General features: G+C 41.1%; 1 pseudogene; it reads right to left on the bottom strand.

Moving 5' to 3' along the window:
• LOC138087331 (nicotinamide/nicotinic acid mononucleotide adenylyltransferase 1-like) overlaps nt 1-20,758 on the bottom strand; it is a 154,871-nt pseudogene that overhangs the window by 5,056 nt on the left and 129,057 nt on the right.

Genomic DNA, 20,758 nt, shown 5'->3' with positions numbered 1-20,758 from the left:
CCATTACTAATACCCTGATTATTTCAAATTCCAAAAATGGAAGTCCAAAATATCATGCTGTATAGTTTCTTAGGAGTTAGCTTCTGTAGTGTTTTTCTGCAAAGGAGCCAGGATAATCCCCAAATGCCTCTCTTCATGCTGCTGCTGCTGCTGCTAAGTCGCTTCAGTCGTGTCCAGCTCTGGGCGACCCCATAGCCAGCCCACCAGGCTCCACCGTCCCTGGGATTCTCTAGGCAAGAACACTGGAGTGGGGTGCCATTTCCTTCTCCAATGCATGAAAGTGAAAAGTGAAAGTGAAGTCACTTAGTCCTGTTCGACCCTCAGCGACCCCATGGACTGCAGCCTTCTAGGCTCCTCTGTCCATGTGATTTTCCAGGCAAGAATACTGGAGTCGGGTGCCATTGCCTTTTCTGCTCTTCATTCATAGAGCCATACAAATTATATATTTCACTAAACAAAGCTAGTGGAGGTGATGGAATTCCAGTAGAACTATTTCAAATCCTGAAAGATGATGCTGTGAAAGTGCTGCACTCAATATGCCAGCAAATTTGGAAAACTCAGTAGTGACCACAGGACTGGAAAAGGTCAGTTTTCATTCCAGTCCCAAAGAAAGGCAATGCCAAAGAATGCTCAAACCTCCACACAATTGCACTCATCTCACATGCTAGTAAAGTAATGCTCAAAATTCTCCAAGCCAGGCTTCAGCAATATGTGAACCGTGAACTTCCAGATGTTCAAGCTGGTTTTAGAAAAGGCAGAGGAACCAGACATCAAATTGCCAACATCCGCTGGATCATGGAGAAAGCATGAGAGTTCCAGAAAAACATCTATTTCTGCTTTATTGACTATGCCAAAGCCTTTGACTATGTGGATCACAATAAACTGTGGAAAATTCTGAAAGAGATGGGAATACCAGACCACCTAACCTGTCTCTTGAGAAATCTGTATGCAGGCCAGGAAGCAACAGTTAGAAGTGGACATGGAACAACAGACTGGTTCCAAATAGGAAAAGGAGTACATCAAGGCTGTATATTGTCACCCTGCTTATTTAACTTATATGCAGAGTAAATCATGAGAAACGCTGGACTGGAAGAAGCACAAGCTGGAATCAAGATTGCCGGGAGGAATATCAATCACCTCAGATATGCAGATGACACCACCCTTCTGGCAGAAAGTGAAGAGGAACTAAAAAGCCTCTTGATGAAAGTGAAAGAGGAGAGTGAAAAAGTTGGCGTAAAGCTCAACATTCAGAAAACAAAGATCATGGCATCTGGTCCCATCACTTCATGGGAAATAGATTGGGAAACAGTGGAAACAGTGTCAGACTTTATTTTGGGGGGCTCCAAAATCACTGCAGATGGTGATTGTAGCCATGAAATTAAAAATCGTTTACTCCTTGGAAGAAAAGTTATGACCAACCTAGATAGCATGTTGAAAAGCAGAGACATTACTTTGCCGACTAAGGTCCGTCTAGTCAAGGCTATGGTTTTTCCAGTAGTCATGTATGGATGTGAGTTGGACTGTGAAGAAGGCTGAGTGCTGAAGAATTGATGCTTTTGAACTGTGGTGTTGGAGAAGACTCTTGAGAGTCCCTTGGACTGCAAGGAGATCCAACCAATCCATTCTGAAGGAGATCAACCCTGGGATTTCTTTGGAAGGAATGATGCTAAAGCTGAAGCTCCAGTACTTTGGCCACCTCATGCAAAGAGCTAACTCATTGGAAAAGACCCTGATGCTGGGAGGGATTGGGGGCAGGAGGAGAAGGGGACGACCAAGGATGAGATGGTTGGATGGCATCACTGACTCAATGGATGCGAGTCTGAGTGAACTCTTGGAGTTGGTGATGGACAGGGAGGCCTGGCGTGCTGCAATTCATGGGGTCGCAAGGAGTCGGACACAACTGAGCAACTGAACTGAACTGATGGACAAGATCTGGTACCAAGTAATGAATGCTCTGACTCCTTCTGAGGGCTTGTTGGGTCTTTGTGGACAAGATGTCACTAGTGATCCGCTGATTCACCAGCTGAATATTGTTCCAGTGTTTCCACAGCACATCAGGTTCATAGTTGAATTTCTGAGCATCATTTCTAGCCCTAGTAATACATACGAGCTCATAGTTTCCCACAATTTGGGTGAAATCCTCATTCTTCCATAGATTGAGAATACCAAAGGACTCTGATGTATCTGCCCCACACAGCAACATTACCTTTGGAACACCTTTTGTTTTTGGCCCCAGGGATTTCTTTTGACTAAAATCTTGACTTTGTTAAGCTCACTTCCTCTTCCATTCAGGTCTTTCTAGCATAGATGAACTTTACTGGGGATCATAGCTACTAGCCTCCAGTTTTTCTTGATGGAGTCTGAGCACCTTAGCAGTCTCTAGCCACTCCTTCTGAAGACTTTTGTGTGTATCCACTTCCACTCACTTTAAGTTCTTAGTAGCACATGATCTGATGAACTCTTTATTCAGCTTTGCAATGTAGATGAGATGTCAGTTTCTCTCAGAAGCCTTTTCTGACATCAAATGCAGAAGCGCACAGATTTACTTTTTCTTCTGTGCTCCCTTGCACTTTGTGTTTATCACTGTTGTAGTAGTTGTACCACGTTATGTTTTAGCTATTTCTCTTCTCCTGAAAAGATTGTTGATCCTTGTAAAACAGTTCCTAACTCAGTATCTCAGACTTATTAAACATGCAAATGTGCTGCTGTTTAATCGCTAAGTTGTGTCTGACTCTTTGCCACTGCATGGACTGCAGCCCGCGAGGCTCCTCTGTCCATGGGATTTCCCAGGCAAGAATACTGGAACGGGTTGCCATTTCCTTCTCCAGGGGATTGTCCCAACACAGGGATTGAACCCATGTCTCCTGCTTGGCAGGTGGATTCTTTTACCGCTGAGCCATCTGGGAAGCCCTATTACACATGCGTTGAATGCATAAATAAATGAAATATTGAAAACTATACCTAAACTTTGGGTTCCTGGGCATTAGCAGTCTTGTATTTTTCTCATCTTTAATCTCCTTCAGTCATTGGTACAGTGCCTGTCAAAATACCAGTCGAAACAACTGATTTTGAAATGGGTTGGCCAGCACTCCAGTGTTCACAACAGCAGTATTTACAAAAGCCAAGACATGGAAGAAACCTAAGTGTCTGTCAACAGATGATGGATAAGGAAGATATGGTATATATACACAATGGAATATTTACTCAGCCAAGAAAAATAATGAAATAATGCCATTTACAGCAACATGGATAGATTTAGAGATTATAATACTAAGTGAAGTAAGTTAGACAGAGAGAGACAAATATCATATGATACCACTTAAGTGTGGAATCTAAAAATATGATACAAATGAACTTATCTATAAAGCAGAAATAGACTTACAGATATAGAAAATAAGTTTATCGTTGCCACAGGGCAGGGAAAGTAAGGAGAGAATGATGAATTGGAAGATTGGGATTAAAATGTATACACTACTATGTATAAAATAGATAGCAAGGACCTGCTGCATAGCACAGGAAACTATACTCAATATCTTGTGTATATGTATGTAGGTATGTGTGGGGGGGAGTTTAACTGAATCATTTTGCCATACAACTGAAACTAACACAACATTGAAAATCAATTATATTTCAATAAAAAATTTTAAATGAATTGGTGAAAGATTTATGAGTAATTCTGACTCTAGATTCTGAAGGCTCTACTTCTTTACTAAATCAGATCATCAGAAAGGCATGTGTCTAACTTTTTCAGAAACATTAATACTAAGGACTACAATGTAATACTATGCCTTCATCTTTGTTGTTGTTACAGTAAGAAATGATCATGATGATAAAAACTGTTGTTGTTCAGTTACTAAGTTGTGTCCAACTCTTTGTGACCTCATGGACTGCAGCATGCCAGGCTTCTCTGTCTCTCACTATCTCCTGGAGTTTGCTCACACTTATGTCCCTTGAGTCAGTGATGCCATCCAACCATCTCATCCTCTGTCACCCCCTTCTCCTCTTGACTTCAATCTTCCCCAGCATCAGGGTCTTTTCTAATGAGTCAGTTCTTTGCATCAGGTGGCCAAAGTCTTGGAGCTTCAGCATCAATCCTTCCAATGAATATTCAGGGTTGATTTCCTTTAGGATTGACTGGTTTGATCTCCTTGCTGTCCAAAGGACTCTCAAGAGTCTTCTCCAACACCACAGTTCAAAAGCCTCAATTATTCAGCACTCAGCCTTCTTTATAGTCCAACTCTCACATTCATACATGACTACTGGAAAAACCATAGCTTTGACTATATGGACCTTTGTTGGCAAAGTGATGCCTCTGCTTTTTAATATGCTATCTAGGTTTGTCATAGCTTTTCTTCCAAGGAGCAAGCATCTTTTAATTTCATGGTTTCAGCCACTATCTGTAGTGATTTTGGAGACCAAGAATATAAAGTCTGTCACTGTTTCCATTTTTTCCCCATCTATTTGCCATGAAGTGATGGGACTGAATGCCATGATCTTTGCTTTTTTAATGTTGAGTTTTAAGCCAACTTTTTCATTCTCCTTTTTCAGCTTCATCAAGAGGCTCTTTAGTTCCTCTTCACTTTCTGCCATTAAAGTGGTGCCATCTGCCTATCTGAGGTTGTTGTTATTTCTCCCAGCAATCTTGATTCCAGCTTGTGCTTCATCCAGCCCAGCATTTCTCATGATGTACTCTGTTTATAAGTAAAATAAGCAGGATGACAATATATAGCCTTGACATACTCCTTTCCCAATTTTGAACCAGTTGGTCGTTCCATGTCCAGTTCTAACTGTTGCTTCTTGCCCTGGATACAGATTTCTCAGGAGGCAAGTAAGGTGGTCTGGTATACCCATCTCTTTAAGAACTTTCCAGTTTGTTGTGATCCACACAGTCAAAGACTTTAGCATAGTCAGTGAAGCAGAAGTAGATGTTTTTCTGGAATTTCCTTGCTTTCTCCATGATCCGGTGGATATTGATGATTTGATCTCTTGTTCCCCTGCCTTTTCTAAACCCAGCTTGAACATCTGGAAGTTCTTGGTGCACATACCACTGAAGCCTAGCTTGAAGGATTTTAAGCATAATCTTGCTAGCATGTGAAATGAGTGCAGTTGTATGGCAGCTTGAACATTCTTTGACATTACCTTTCTTTGGGATTTGAATAAAAACTGGCCTTTTCCAGTCCTGTGGCCACTGTTGAGTTTTCCAAATTTGCTGTCATATTGAGTGCAGCGCTTTAACAGCATCATCTTTTAGGATTTGAAATAGCTCAGCTGGAATTCCATCACTTCCACTAGTTTTGTTCCTAGTAATGTTTCCACTTGACTTCAGACTCCAGAATTTCTGGCTCTAGGTGAGTGATCACACCATCATGATTATCTGGGCCATTAAGACCTTTTTTGTTCAGGTAAAAACTACTATATATAAAATAAACAGCAAAGTCCTGCTGAATAGCACAGGGAACTATATTTAATAACCTATGATAAACCATAATTTAAAATAATATGGAAAAGAATATGTATAACTGAATCAGTTTGCTGTATACCAGAAACTAATGCAACATTGTATATCAACTGTGCTTCAAATGAAAAAAAAAAAAAAAAGAAATCATAATGCAAAGACAGGATTTTCAAGAAAATTCTATTGAAGACTTTGTTCTGTGGTTCAAGACTTGTTAGAGAAACATACGTGTGAGAATTCTTCTGCTAGGATAATACTGGAAAGGTTTGATCCTTTGTAACATACTTACACACATCCTTTCATTAGTTAATGACAGCTACATGGCACTTCACATTTCATTCTGGCTGCCAAAAAGCTCAGAATTAAGTCATATGTATCATAATTAGCAACCTCGATATTTTTAGTTTAAGCTCAAAGTAAATTCCATTCTTCAGTCTCTATCTTAGTGGTTTTTGGACCTGTGCTATTTGTTGTTAGTAGTCTCAGATCCTTTTGTATTATTAATATTCTTTTACATATTATAAATATTAAACAAAACATACAAGGTTTCCAATTTTAAATGGTCTGTTTGTGTGTATCTGAATCTTCTGTCCAGCTGGTCATTTTCTTAGAGATAGGAACTTACTTTTTCTCCTCTGCTCCATCCTCTCTGTGGCTGTCACAGTTCTGCAGCCAGTCAGGGCTCAATAAATAGTTGTTGATTAACAGTATCCAAGCTAATTAATTCAGCCAAAACAAGAGTGTTGCGATCTAATTCTAATACTAAAAAGACTACTTGTAAAGCTGAGTTACTATATTAATAAATCTTAAGACTGAAAACAAACACATGAAATTATGTTCAACCTCATTAACAATCAAAGAAATACAAATCAAAATACTGAACCACTATTCTTGGACAATTTTATTAGCAAAAAAATATTTAATGACAAGTTACTGGCAAGCATCCTGAGAAATAAGTGGAATTCTAATCACTAGAAGTGAGAGTGAGTAAACTTTCTAGAAGGAAATTTGGCAATATGGGTGAAATCTTCAAACATGCTTATATTTTTGATACTGCAATTGTATTTACCCTATATAAACAGTAGATATGAAAAAATCATGTTCGAGGATCTTTTTATAGTATAAGTTATGATAGTAACAAAACTAAAATAACTGTCAGTCAATACAAAAGTGAAAATTGGTACAAATGTTATAATTTGGCAACATTTATAGATACTTTCTATCTAGAAATCATTTTTCTATGAATTTACCCCAAAATAATATGTGAAATGACATATATGAAAGGATATTTATTTCAGCATTATTAAAAATCTTCAGCTCTATGGAATTGGATAAGTTAAGCATGGAACCTCTGTGACAGAAGACTAGGCATCTTTCAACTTGCTGTTGTCAAAGGAAATTTATTGACATAGGAAAATGAACACAGTAAATTGAGATACAAATGTAGTTTTCAAAACAGCATTTATAGGATGCAATCATTTTTAAAATAAAAGCTATGTTAACATTTAGATATGCCATTTTGCTTTTATATATTTTTCAAATTGTCTACAATGAACAAATAGTACTTGTTTAAAATTGAAAAACCTAGTGGAGGCAAGTATGCATTTATGATTTTAAAAAATTCAGTTGGAAGCGGCACACCATAAAATGGCACACCCTTCTGAAGAAAGCTGTTCTCTAGCTGTCAGTCAGGCACTTTACACTGTCTGGACTTAGGCACATTCATAGAAGCTCGATTAGGGCTTTCTTAGAAGCTCGATTAGGGCTTTCTGAAGTGCACTGCCTAATCATCTGAACCGTGTTAGGAAGCTGGGGTTATGGAGGCAGAAGGCTTCCATCACCTCAGAGCCTGAACACCAACCAGATGCTGCTCTCCTAATCACTGTGGGGTCCAGCATACCATATATGGTTTCTCCACTGTAGAAGCTCATAGCTAGAAGCCTCTCTCCAAAAAAGAGCCTGGCCTATAGGACTAAGGCAGGAGGATGCAAGAGAAAATGGCCTCATCACAATTCCTGTTTGGTTGCTGCATCCCAGTAAGTGGGCCTCCACCTTACAAAAAAAAAAAAAATGTGTAAAACGTTATGTTTTGTTTTCTAGCCAATTTTGTAAATTAGTGTTTTGATGTACAGGGTAGTACTAAGAGATCTGAAAAGAGTTAGCATTGCCAGTAAAGTCCCAAATCGAATCCCTTTTTAAAAATATTTATTTATTTATTTATTTGACTGTGTTGGGTCTTAGCTGCAGCATGCAAACTCTAAGTTGTAGCATGTGGGAACTAGGGGAATCCCTAGTTCCCCACCCAGGGATTGAACCAGGGCCCCCTGCATTGGGTCCAGTCTTAGCCACTGGACCCCCCAGGGAAGTTCCCCAAATCTAATCTCTTGTTCATTTTAATTCAGTTTGGAAAATGTTATTGAGCACCTTAACAGTTCAGGGACCCATACTAAATGATGTAGAGAATACAAAAAGCAAAATCCCATGCGGTGAGCACCTACCTTGAAGTTCGGGGCCAAACTTGGACTTCATATTCTTGATCTCTTGTATATTCCCAATTATGCTGAAAGGGAAAGTCAAGTGAACATCAAGTTGCTCAGTCGTGTCCAATTCTTTGCAATCCCATGGACTATACAGTCCTTGGAATTCTCTAGGCCAGAATACAGGAGCAGGTAGCCTTTCCCTTCTCCAGGGGATCTTCCTGACACAGGGATCGAACACAGGTCTCCAGCATCGCAGGCAGATTCTTTATCAACTGAGCTGCAGGGAAGCCCAAGAATACTGAAGTGGGTAGCCTATCCCTTCTCCAGAAGATCTTCCCAGCCCAGGAACTGAACCAAAGTCTCCTGCATTGCAGGCGGATTCTTTACCAGCTGAGCTATCAGGGAAACCCCACTGATAATCACCCCTCTGGAGATCATTAATTTGATCCTCATTTAACAGATGACATAGAGGAACAGAGCAGATACAGAATTTGCCCAAGCCAGATACTAGCTGGTGAAGCTAAAATCTGAGCTCAGATCAAGCTGATCCCAAAGCCCACATTTCCCCCACTATTTATCAATATATCAGCATCTACTTCAGAGATTTACAAGTCATGCACACAAATATCTTTTAAAAAGTGGTTAGACAGGAGGCAGGAATGTCCTATAAGCTCATTTCAAACATCTAAAGTAAGACAAAGGAAAGAGAGCACCCCTTCAGGGATACTGAATGAATGAACATCTTCACAAAAGGGAACAGCAGCCTATAAACCAGACAGTGGAGTTTCCTTAAGCTTCTGGCAGGGTGGTATCGAAATGTCTTAGCAGCTCATAACAGCAAGCGCACAGGCACAGAGATGGGACCTAGGAGCTCTGCCTGAGAAATGGTGTCTGTGGGGTACGTGGAGGCAACAGGTGGAGACACAGCTGGCAAGGCAGTTCTGAGCCAAGCCTTAGAGAGGCCTGAATTTATCCTATGGACAGATTTTGAGCAGAGGAACAGCATACTCAGAACTGTACTTCAGAATGTTTACTTAGAAATATTTGGTCCAGTTGATGTTTTCCCCCTTTTTAATTTCATAAGGCAATTCTGATTGTTGGAGAGCAAATAATGGCCATCTTGAAAGGTTGGGCTTTTTTTTTTTTTTTTTTTTTGGTCCTTTTCTGCTTTTTAGTATGTAGATTTCCTTAGGTAAGTTCTTAACAACAGTGTAAATTTAAGAACTCACTGTCTGAACCTCACATATTAGTCTTTCATCATAGACCAGTGTTATTTTCCCATTCACCAAGTTACTTCAATACAGCAAATGTGGATTGGTTGCCAAGATATTTCAATCAGCTCCACTTGGTTAATAAAGACTATGAATGCTGATGGGTAAGTAAGCCCATCAGTGTCCCCTTTAGAGGCTGTGTCATTATAACCTCACCTCTCATTGAAATCAGCTCAAGTAGATCCACGTTTTAGGATGGGAAGCCAAGTTAACTGGCCAAAAGCAATAGAGACTTAATTTGGAAGCAAGAAAAAAAGAATTCTAGAGATGAATAAAAAGCTGGAGATGAATGCGGTCCTCTTTTTTGTTGTAACTCTTCAGTGAGTGCTACCTGACAATCCATTTAATTTAATATAACCCCCTGGGAAGCCCACTTGCTTCCTAAGCAGGAAACTGTAAAATGTCAGAAATACATAAAAGGCAGCTTATATCTGGAAGAGGAAAGACAGGTACACTTCTAGAAGAAACACCTATGAGAGGAACCCTGAAAATTAGGCAGTTGGCACTGCTCATCTATTAACTTTTCTTTATTCCCTGCACAAGGACTGCAGCTTAGGGATCTGTTGAAAAGTCCTCACTCAGTATTCCAAAGGAGGTTGTGAGCACCGCTGGTAGAAAGGAAAATCAAGGAGCAGAAGGAGGTATAATGATCAGTTCTGGTAAACACATGGGAAGTAGGACAGTGACTGTTTCCTCTCTCTTCCCTCTACTTCCCCCTCCATCCCAGGCTGAGAGGCACCACCTCACACCTGAATTCTTTCACAATCGCTGCTTTCTCACCATCCCTGACTGTGACAGCCCTCTACTTTCCAATGCTCCGGATTTTCAAGCAGCTAACTAAAGGAAAACCTAAGAACTGTGGACAAGCCTCAAGGGGAGGGAAAGGGGTATGGCATTTACCAGGGGGGTCCCAGACCCACTCCTCCACTTCAGCCAGAACTAATAATTTTCATCTATTTTGTTAACTGAGCTTCCACTTAAGATTTCTTAATAAGAAAATGGTTTCACTCTGTGCTTTCACTGCCAAGGGCACTGGTTTGATCCCTGGTCAGGAAAGTAAGATCCTGCAAGCCATGTGGTACAGTCAAAAGTAAATAAGTAAAAAAAAATAAAATTTGGAATTTTCCTGGTGGTCCAGCAGTTAAGACTCTGTGCTCCCAATGCAGGGGGCCCCGGTTCAATCCTTGGTTAGGGAACTAGATCCCATAAGCCACAACTAAGACCTGGTGCCGCCTAATTAATTAATTAATTAAAACAAATTTTTAAATACTTTAAAAAAAAAGAAAAACCTAGTATTCTAATGGGCTCCAAAATCACTGCAGATGGTGACTGCAGCCATGAAATTAAAAGGTGCCTACTCCTTGGAAGGAAAGTTATGACCAACTTAGACAGAATATTAAAAAGCAGAGACATTACTTTGCCAACAAAGGTCTGTCTAGATGTATGGATGTGAGAGTTGGACTATAAAGAAAGCTGAGCACTGAAGAATTGATGCTTTTGAACTGTGGTGCTGGAGAAGAGTCTTGAGAGTCCCTTGGACTGCAAGGAGATCCAACCAGTCTATCCTAAAGGAGATCAGTCCTGAGTGTTCATTGGAAGGACTGATGTTAAAGCTGAAACTCCAATACTTTGGCCACCTGATGTGAAGAACTAACTTATTTGAAAAGGCCCTGAAGGCGGGAGGAGAAGGGGATGACGGAGGATGAGATGGTTAGACGACATCACCAACTCAATGGACGTGAGTTTGGGTAAGCTCTGGGAGTTGATGATGGACAGGGAGGCTGGGCATGCTGCAGTCCATGGGGTCGCAAAGAGTCGGACATGACTGAGCAACTGAACTGAACCGAATGTTCTAATGCTTAAAAGAAAGAAGGAAGGAAAATGTTTTCATTACCAAAATAACTTTAAGAACAATGGTTGTATATCGCTGCAAGCCTGGGTTCACACTTTTCATCATCTGACCCACTGGCTATACCAGCCTCGTTTTGAAACCATTCTCCTGCCCATCATTTCTCAGTACATTCATTCTCTTCCAAACTCCCTCCAAGTCATAAATAACTCTTAAGACATATCTTTGACTTCTGGCCATGTCTTGCCTTGCATCTATCTCGGAAGCATTTCCATCTCTGTGTGTCTCGTCTGCCCAGTGGCCCAGAGGCTTGGGGTCAGGTGGGGCCTCATCTATAGAGACATTGAGCACTCACACAAGCATCCTCATCCTTGGCTCCTCCCTACCTCCCTGCCCTTGCTGAAACCCTCCTCCACCCCAGTTTAGCTGCCCATTCCAGAGACTGAGCCCTCCTTTCTTGAAGCTCACCTCTTGCCTCTCTCATTTGTGAGGTTCCAGTCTGTTCCGACCTCTTCTTCTCAGATCAAATGCCCATCTAGTCAGCACCCCGTGATTTAGCTAGCACTCATTACCTGCCTTGAATTATTCTCTGGTTGTTTCAGGTGTTATATTTGTCTCCCTCAACCTAGCTGCAGGCTCAATGAGGCAATGGGTTGGCCCTTAACACTTACTGATATGGGCAAATATCATGTTTTGCTTTTAGCAAACGACACTCAAAGGTCAGATGAGTCAACTTCTCCTTAATTCCAATAGAAAGGAATTTTCTCTGTCTGTTTTAAAAGGCTAATCCCGCTTTCATATTTAATGCTGCAATCACTGCTATAAAAGTCATGACCATGTATAAAATTTTCTAAAAGGAGAACCATAGCACTTTTAACCTGATTTCCATCCGGATCAGCCTTTTGTAGTTACAAATAACAGAAGTGTAGTCACACCAGGTAAACATGTAGCAAGGTGTTTGTAAGGATTCAGGGAAGTACATAGAATCCACAAACAGCAAGTGAAGTGACATCTGGACCCGCCCCCGCCCCCCGCACCACCGCAGAACCAGAACTGTGAAGTAGAAACTGACCCCCCTACCCACTCCTCGCATCCTCGCAGAGATAGAAGAGTTGACTTTTCAAGCCAGGTCAGCTTCTTTGTTTCAAGGCTTCTCAGCTCCCTTATGACTCGACAACATTATATAGACACATATCTCTTCCCACAGTCCCAAATGCTGAGAAACCTTTCAGTTAAGCATCTGCAACTCTCTTTCCCAGGTCCCTCTGTTCTCATCTTAAGAGAGAAAATCTGATTGACTCAGCCCAGTTGTGGGCTGGGATTCCTCATCTGTTAGGTGTCCAGTAGGGAAGAAGGAGGCATGTTGTACAAAAATGAACAACCTAGGGAATCTGGGGGAAAGAAATAATATTGAAGAGGAATGACTGAGAGACAAGGACTGACCTTTAGGGACGTTTATTATTACTTGTAACACATTAAAATGTGCCATTGGCTCCCTCTGATTTTACCTCTTCTGTTTTTCAAATATGCTTGTGTCTTGAAAAGTGTCCTTAATTTCAAAGTGCACAAATAGAAGGAAATCAGCAACCTGGAACCCACCTGGTTAGCCTGAATGTGTCTGATCAGTCAAAATGAAAACCAGCAGGGTTTGTCTCAAAGAAGCCTCTGTGTCAACCCTCTTTGAAAATCCCCTAAATTTAAATAGACTCAATTTTGTATCCAAATTGGAACACTCTCTTGTGCTGAAAGATTGCATTCTATTTTTGTATTTGAGTCCATTAAAAATGGTCTTCCCTGGTGGCTCAGACGGTAAAGAAGCCACCTGCAATTCAGGAGACCTGGGTTCTACCCTTGTGTCAGTAAGATCCCCTGGCGAAGGGAATGGTTATCCACTCCAGTAATCTTGCCTTGAGAATTCCATGGACAGAGGAGCCTGGTGAGCTACAGTCCATGGGATTGCAAAGCGTGAGACAAAACGGTGTGACTAACACATACTTTCATTAAAAATGAAATTTATATGTATACATAAAAATACATTTTATGTATATATATTTTATGTACATATATTTTTATGTATATGTGTTCCATGAGCTTTCCCCAGTGAATATCATCATATCATGGGATTTTTGACTGCTAAACAGCATAATGTTTGTTGTTCAACAAAGAATACTTTAACATGAGCTTAGTGTCTGAAAATCAGCACTTTTTTTTTTTCAGATTAAGACTTCGAGGTAGCATTTTTTTAAAACTTCTGTCAAGTTTTGAGGTTACCAATATTGTTTTCATTTTAAAAATAAGACAGAAAACTTGTTGCCATATAATATTATTATCAGTCTATGGTTCTCCACTCTGCAATTTTTAACATAGAAAATTTTCCCATAAGACCAAAAATAAACGAGAATTCCCAGCAGACCTCCAACAAAAACATAGTCAAGTAGTAAACTTCAGAAACAAGAAACTTAATTAATTCTCCAGGAGAGAATTATGGAGACACAGCTAGCATTATATGGACTAAAGGTGTATAACACCAAAACAAAACTAAACATTTTTGAGACTACTTTTACCTTCAGTGATAACAAATTATTGAATTTTCTGCCAAAGGAAAGACTTATAGAACCTGCAAGACTCAGACTTAACAGAAAACAAATCAGTATTATTGGACATTAATGATTTTTGAGTCTTTGAGATGGATTTTATAGTCAACAACAATAATTCTGTCTTACTCACATTGAATCATGTAGGAAGAAGGAATTTTGAAATTGGCATTTCCCACACAATTTATTGCCTATAACTAAAGGCAAACACTGGTTTCTCCTGGTATCTCTCAACTTCACCATCACTATTTCTGCATAAGAGCAGAACTCCTTTAACAAGGTTTGTGGGTGAAATCAGAACTCTGCTATAGGAAAGAAGCTCCTCAGAGCCTTCCCACTACCACTTTCTTCCTGAGCCTGTAGCTATGCTTTGCTGGATACAATATTGTCTTTGTTGATATTCTCCCTGATAATCTACTTGATGCAATATACACATGACAGTATTGTTATTTTTAGCAGACAGGCAGATCCTTTTTTTCTGATTCTGAATTAGAGATCACACATTATCTAAGAATTAATTGCTCCCTCCTCTGTGCTGCCACAGCCAAGGTTAGTTCTATTCTAACATAAGTAATGTAACCTGCGTGTGATAGTCACCCAGTCGTGTCTGACTCTTTGCGACCCCATGGACTGTAGCCCACCAGGCTCCTCTGTTCATGGCATTTTCCAGGCAAGAGTACTGGAGTACTGGGTTGCCACATCCTCCTCCAGGGGATCTTCCCAACCCAGGGATGAAACCCAGGGCTCCTGCCTTGTAGGCAGATTCTTTACTGTCTGACCCACCAGGGAAGCCTGAGCAATGTAAGTTGCATTATATATGAGTAGTTCATCAAACCACAAATGTCTCCCTTAATTGTATTTCTTGAGGGAAAAAAAGTGTCTCCATCATCATCATATCTCCCAGGGTCCTTGGTATAGTACTTGGTGGAACCAAGGGACAGCTTGTGGACATTCATTGTCCCATTCTCAGCCATCTCAAATAAACACATTATTCAAGGGAAGCTGCACTGAACAAATGTATTAAGACAATTTCTCTAGCCCACTCCTCTTCCTCCTCCACCCTGACTGCCTAACCTAAGCATCCTTCCTAAATAGAATCTGAGCTGCCTGTCACTTAGGAAAAAGGAATAGGAAAGAGGGAGGAAGATCAGGAGATGAAGAGAGAGAGGAGAAGGAAGAAGAGAGACAGTTAACAGTTTTTGAGCCCCATCTGCCTGGAACGATGTGAAATACTTCACCTTGTCTCATTTAATCCGAACAGCCCTGAAAGGGGAATATTATTATTATGCTATTTTTCAACCTAGAAAATTAAAAAGGTTAAACAACTACCCAGAGTCACCAGTAAAGAAGCAAAGCCAAGTACTCAGAAATTGTTAGAGGCCTGAGTAAATGATCTTATCACTGAGCATCACCTTCCCCCGACACTTTAATGGGAGCAGTTGAAAACTGGAGTAAGATAAAAGCAACCCATCATTTCACTCCATAGCATTTCAGGAACAGACATGTCCACCCACCTATCAGATTGCATGAAGTCTATGGTGTACTTAGGCAAGGATGCAGACAATTGTTGGAAGAATGGAGGCCACAGAGACAGGGGCAGGTCAAGCAGAGCTCCAGTGTATCTTCTTATGGTTCTTAGAACAGCCAACAGGATCTCAGCCAGGTATTGGTGAAAGAGCATCTACAGAAAGTAAGATCTAATAACCTGGAAAGCCCAGTTTTTGCTACACTATAGCCTTCCATACTTAGAATTTGAGACAAACTGTGTGCCTGCAAGCTGTGTGCGTGCATTCAGGGAATGTTTATAAATATTGACTACCTCTGGTTCTTTTTTTTAGTTGGAGTATAGTTGCTTTACAATGTTGTGTTAGTTTCTGCTGTATAATGCAGTGAATCAGCTATATGTGTACATATATCCCCTCCCTCTTGTACCTCCCTCTGACTTCCCCCAACCCCACCACACTAGGTCATCACAGAGCATCAAGCTGAGCTCCTTGCACTATACAGCAGGTTCTCACTAGCTATCAATTTTACACATGGTAGTTATATATGTCAATCCTAATCTCCCAATTCATCCCACCCTCCCTCTCAAATTCAGCTTCAGCGAGGCCACGTTTCTCCAGAAAGAGAAAACAGTTAAAGAAACCAGAAACAAACACCATGCTTAAGTGCCCTGAACAATCTCTTGGCTTCCAGCTTCCCCAGCTGGGGCAGCCAGTTCCCTGCACCCTCAATAAACCTAAAAAAAAAAAAAGAATTCTAGTCTACTATTTTGAGAAGTGTGCCCCAGTGTAAACCATCACAATATTGTAAAGTAATTATCCTCCAATTAAAATAAATAAATTTAAAAAAATTTCTTGGTACATTTGTTGGAAAAGCTCCTGCCTCACCCACCATGGACCTACTGAATCAGAATATTTAGGACTAGAAAAGAAATCAGCATTATTAACAAGCTTTCAAGGAAAGTCTCATTTATGTGAGAATAACCTTCCATTTAAAACATTCAAAACCCATTAGTGTGGCAAACTTTTCATTCCAGTGCCTGGCTTTGTAGAAGCAGCAGGGGGCCTCAAGTTTCAAGCTTTCTTGAAATTATACTCATTAAACCGCATGTTAATCATGGATCAGGGATTGCACATAATAAAACCCATTAAGCTTTTGTGTGTTCCTGGAAGACTGCATATTGTATAAAAATACAAATGATCCAGTGGTTAAAGTCATTGGCTATAAGGAAAAGCAAAATTAATTATCAATGACCACACTGCTTACCCAGTTGACCTAAATCATTAGCAAATGTAATGGATAGCATAAAGGTAAGACATATTTGGTTTTATAAGCACTTTAAAGTGCTCCACAAGCATCTACCAGAGTCCCCAGATCTTGTTGCCAGCTTGGAGGATAGTTACAGGAGACTGTGTATGTGAGGTCAGTGATGGTCCTCTAGAGAAAATTCACTATGAATTCATGAGAAGACATAATCTGTTATGATAACCTGGATTTATCATGGAGCAGGAAGGAAACTGTTTCCTTTTTTCAGTGAAATGAACTCTTTTGTACCAAGACCACCAAGATGTCTTCTCATTTAGCTAAATCAGCATTTCCACCAGTGTGTTCCATGGAACAGCAACCCTAAGAGATGTTGGCAGGGAGATGGAAAGGGGTGTGGAGATGGATCTTCTGGATCAAACACTTTTGGAAAATGGCACACTCTTGAGTGCCTTTTGAAGAATCACAATGCAAACTAGAACTTTAAGGTTCTGAGAGTCCAGCAGTAAAGAAACTCACCTAAGTTTTGCATTACTCAATGACCTAGGCTGCAGGAAGTAGGGTGGACTCAGCCTATCATAAGTAGAAAAGGGAGTCAGAGAGAAAATATGAAGTAGCCTCCAGAATATATGAAAGGCTGGAAAACTAAGGATGTTAAGTATAGAAAAACACTGGAAAAATCTGTCTCAGGCACTGCTATGGCTTCCTCCTTAAGAGGAAGCGTCTAGACAGACAAGCCTGAGGCAGAGAAAATTATTATCTATCCTGTCAGATTCCTTGTAGAGCATAATAAAGGCCCTCACTTCAGGATTTACATATAGACAGTACCCTCTTCCAGACTGACATATATCTAGTAATACTTGTCTAGCTCAACTTTGCTTAACCCAGCATTTTCCCAAATTATTCTATAACATTTCTTCACATAGCACCTATTAATAATAGAACACACTTTTGGAAATGGAGGTAAATAGTAGTAAATAGCATGTTATTTGGGGTATGTGATTAATATGTATCATACATAATTAGGGTATCTCATCATTAGTCTCACCTAGGGGCTTCCCAGCTGGCGCTAATGGTAAAGAACATGCCTGCCAATGCAGGGGGCACAAGAGATGTGGGTTCAATCCCTGGGACAGAGAGATCCCCTGTAGTGGGAAATGGTACTCACAACAGTATTCTTGCCTGGAAAATCCCATGGACAGAGGAGCCAGGTGGGTTACAGTCTTTGGGATCACAAAGAGTAGGACATGACTGAGCATACTTCAAGAGCAACTGAGTGCACATCATTAGCATAGTTAATTTTGAAGATACACTGATCTGTCATTTATGTTTGCAATAGGACTCTGAACAGGTCACCCCTGCAAAGGAATAGGTTCTGAGGCAAGTCATTCTAAATGTTTCAGTCCCCCCCCATTTTTGTTAACCTACATGAACTTTGGTTAAAATAAACCCCAAAAGCAGCCTAGATGGAAAGAAAGTAACAAAAGGGCAACTTGCAGTCTCTGGGTAGGTTGAAGGGGGTCAGTACCTCATCATCTCAGTAACAGTGGTGAATACAGTGATTTTGTTGTTTTCCTCCCCATTAATACAATAATCTGTAGGGCACTTTGCATTTCACAGCATGCTTCCACCCACCTTACCTCATTGATAATAAAAGCTCAAAGCTGATAGTTCTCATATGAGCCCAGGATCCTCTGAACTCCAGCACATAGACCTTCCTCCTCCTCACTCAGTAGCAGGCTCTCTCCCAGAGTCACTGTCTGGAAGTGTCTCTGACTATGAAGTCACTGCAACAAGACCACATTCCAGGTCTTATATGATACTAAGCGAGGGCAAGATACTCCTCTCTGCCCCTGAGCACTGAGGCTTCACTTGTTTGTGTCTTCAGTTTTCCCACACTTTGGAGTCCAGAGTATTCACAGTCAGATTGATCCCATGGGAGTAAATGAGCTCAATGCAGGGAAAATGGGGACCAGTAAGGATGCAGCTGGCCCACACATGACAGAGAGAGAGGAGCAAAGCTGGGTCTCACAAGTGTGGATGTTGGAGAGTCATCCAGCTGCTTTCAACCCTAGAGAAGAGAGATGTCCTGCATATTGTTCTGCCTTAATTGTGTCTTAAAGAGACGCGGGTTTGATCAACGCTGCCTGTTTCTGCCTGTGTCCAGCCTATGTCAGACACTGAAAGCCTGACCCTCGCAGACCCAGTGTGCCAAGGCCGTGAGTACCTGCTCTGGAAGCACACTAGCTGCTCCTCCCCACCCATGATCAGGGTTCATACACTGACCTGGAACTAACTCCATTAGTGACCCTGACTGGCCAGCCAGGTGGTGGCCAGGAAGCTGATACTTCCGCTACCGTTTCTCAGCCAGATGAGACACAAGCCCCATGTCCCAGGTCTCTGGGTTTGACCCATTTTTCCTGTACCTTCTCAATAACTCTAATGAACTGCTCTATCAGATAGGATTAGATTTGGCTGCACCTAACAGAAGACCCAGAATGCGTGCACGCTAAATCTCTAAGTTGCATCCAACTCTTTACAACTCTACACATTGTAGGCCACCAGGCTCCTCTGTCCATGGGGTTTCCCAGGCAAGAATACCGGAGTGGATTACCATCTCCCCCTCTAGGGATTCATACCAACCCAGAGATCAGACTTGAGTCTTTTCTACGTTGACAGGCAGGTTCTTTACCATTAGTGCCAAATGGGAACCAGAATAAAGTGACTTAAACCCAGAAAATTTGTTTCTTTGGGTAAAAGAAGTCCAAACTGAAGTGGTCCAGTACTGGTTAATTGGCCTCACAAAGTCATCAGGGAACCTTGGAAAAGACAGAGGAACACTCATCTTTCTGCTCCTCAGAGACTCTCATGATCTGGAAGAGCCCTTGCAGCTCCATCCATTGCTTTTACATTTCAAACAGCAGGAAGTGAAAATGAAGGGATACTCAAGGGCCTTTCTCCAGCTGTCTACGTTTCTTTCAGTGAAACTTCAGAATTCTTTCATAATCTTGACTGTATTTCAGTGGCTAGAAGTTAGACATATTGCCATATATAGCTTCAAGGGAGGCTAGAAAACACAGCTTTATTACTGAATGCATTGCCACACCCAGTAATATAGGGGGTTTCTTAATATATTAGTGTATTAGGTTTACATTAATGTAAGCGGTCCAAGGTTGGTTTCATGGTTGCACAATTACCAGGATCTCAGGTTCCTTCTACCTTTTGGTTCTACCATCTTTAACATGGGATTTCTATGTTGTCTTAATCAGTTTGGGCTGCTATAACAGAATACCATGGACTTGGTACTTAACCAACTGACATTTATTTCTCAAAGTTCTGGAGGCTGGGAAGCAAGAGGAGTTCTGGAGGCTACTAGCAGATTTGGTTCTTGGTGACTGCCCTCTTCCTGACTTGCAGCTGGTCACCATCTTGCAATGCACTCACATGATCTTCTGTGTTTATACAGAAAGAGAGAGCTCTGATCTCTTTTCCTCTTATTATAAGAACACTAATCCCAGGATGGGGGCTCCACCCTCATGACCTTATCTAAAACTTCCCAAAGTCGGCTCTTCTAATCCCATCACAGTAGAGTTAGGGCTTCAACATATGAATTTTAGGGGATACAAACATCCAGTCCATAACACACTACGGATGCCCCCTTTTCAGCATTCATATCTTTAGTGCAACTAGCTAGAAGAAAGAGAAGCTGGAGACCTTAAAGACACTTTCTGACAGTTCCATGTATCTCTCTGCTTACATACCATTAACTAGATCTTAGTCACATGGGCACACTTTGCTGAAAAGGAGGCTGAGAAATACATTCTAGGTGGCCATTACCAGCTAATTTGGGTGCAATTCTAACTCTTGAAGATGAGGAAATGCATATTAGAGATAATTATCCATTTATATCACCATCTACAAGTAAGAAAGACATAAAGAATATTGGATAAGCAAATAATAATACCTATATGACTTCCCTAACTCCACTGGGATGCCTTCTAGATGCTGAGACGTGGACTGGCTGAGAAGCTCTGTCACAGCCCTGACCCCATGTCTAATTCTTGCTGTATTGGACTAGATCTTGCCTAGACCAGATTTCTCTTGAATTTGAAGTGACAGTGTCACCTTCAGTTCAGTTCAGTTCAGTCGTTCAGTTGTGTCCGACTCTTTGCGACCCCATGAATCGCAGCACGCCAGGCCTCCCTGTCCATCACCAACTCCCGGAGTTCACTCAGACTCACGTCCATCGAGTCCATGATGCCATCCAGCCATCTCATCCTCGGCCGTCCCCTTCTCCTCCTGCCCCAAGCCCTCCCAGCATCAGAGTCTTTTCCAATGAGTCA

This window comes from Capricornis sumatraensis, chromosome 10 (genome assembly GCF_032405125.1).
Source record: "Capricornis sumatraensis isolate serow.1 chromosome 10, serow.2, whole genome shotgun sequence".
NCBI classification, from domain to species: domain Eukaryota; kingdom Metazoa; phylum Chordata; class Mammalia; order Artiodactyla; family Bovidae; genus Capricornis; species Capricornis sumatraensis.
The sequence above is the reverse complement of the archived record's forward strand: the minus strand, read 5'-3'. Positions and strand labels throughout refer to the sequence as shown.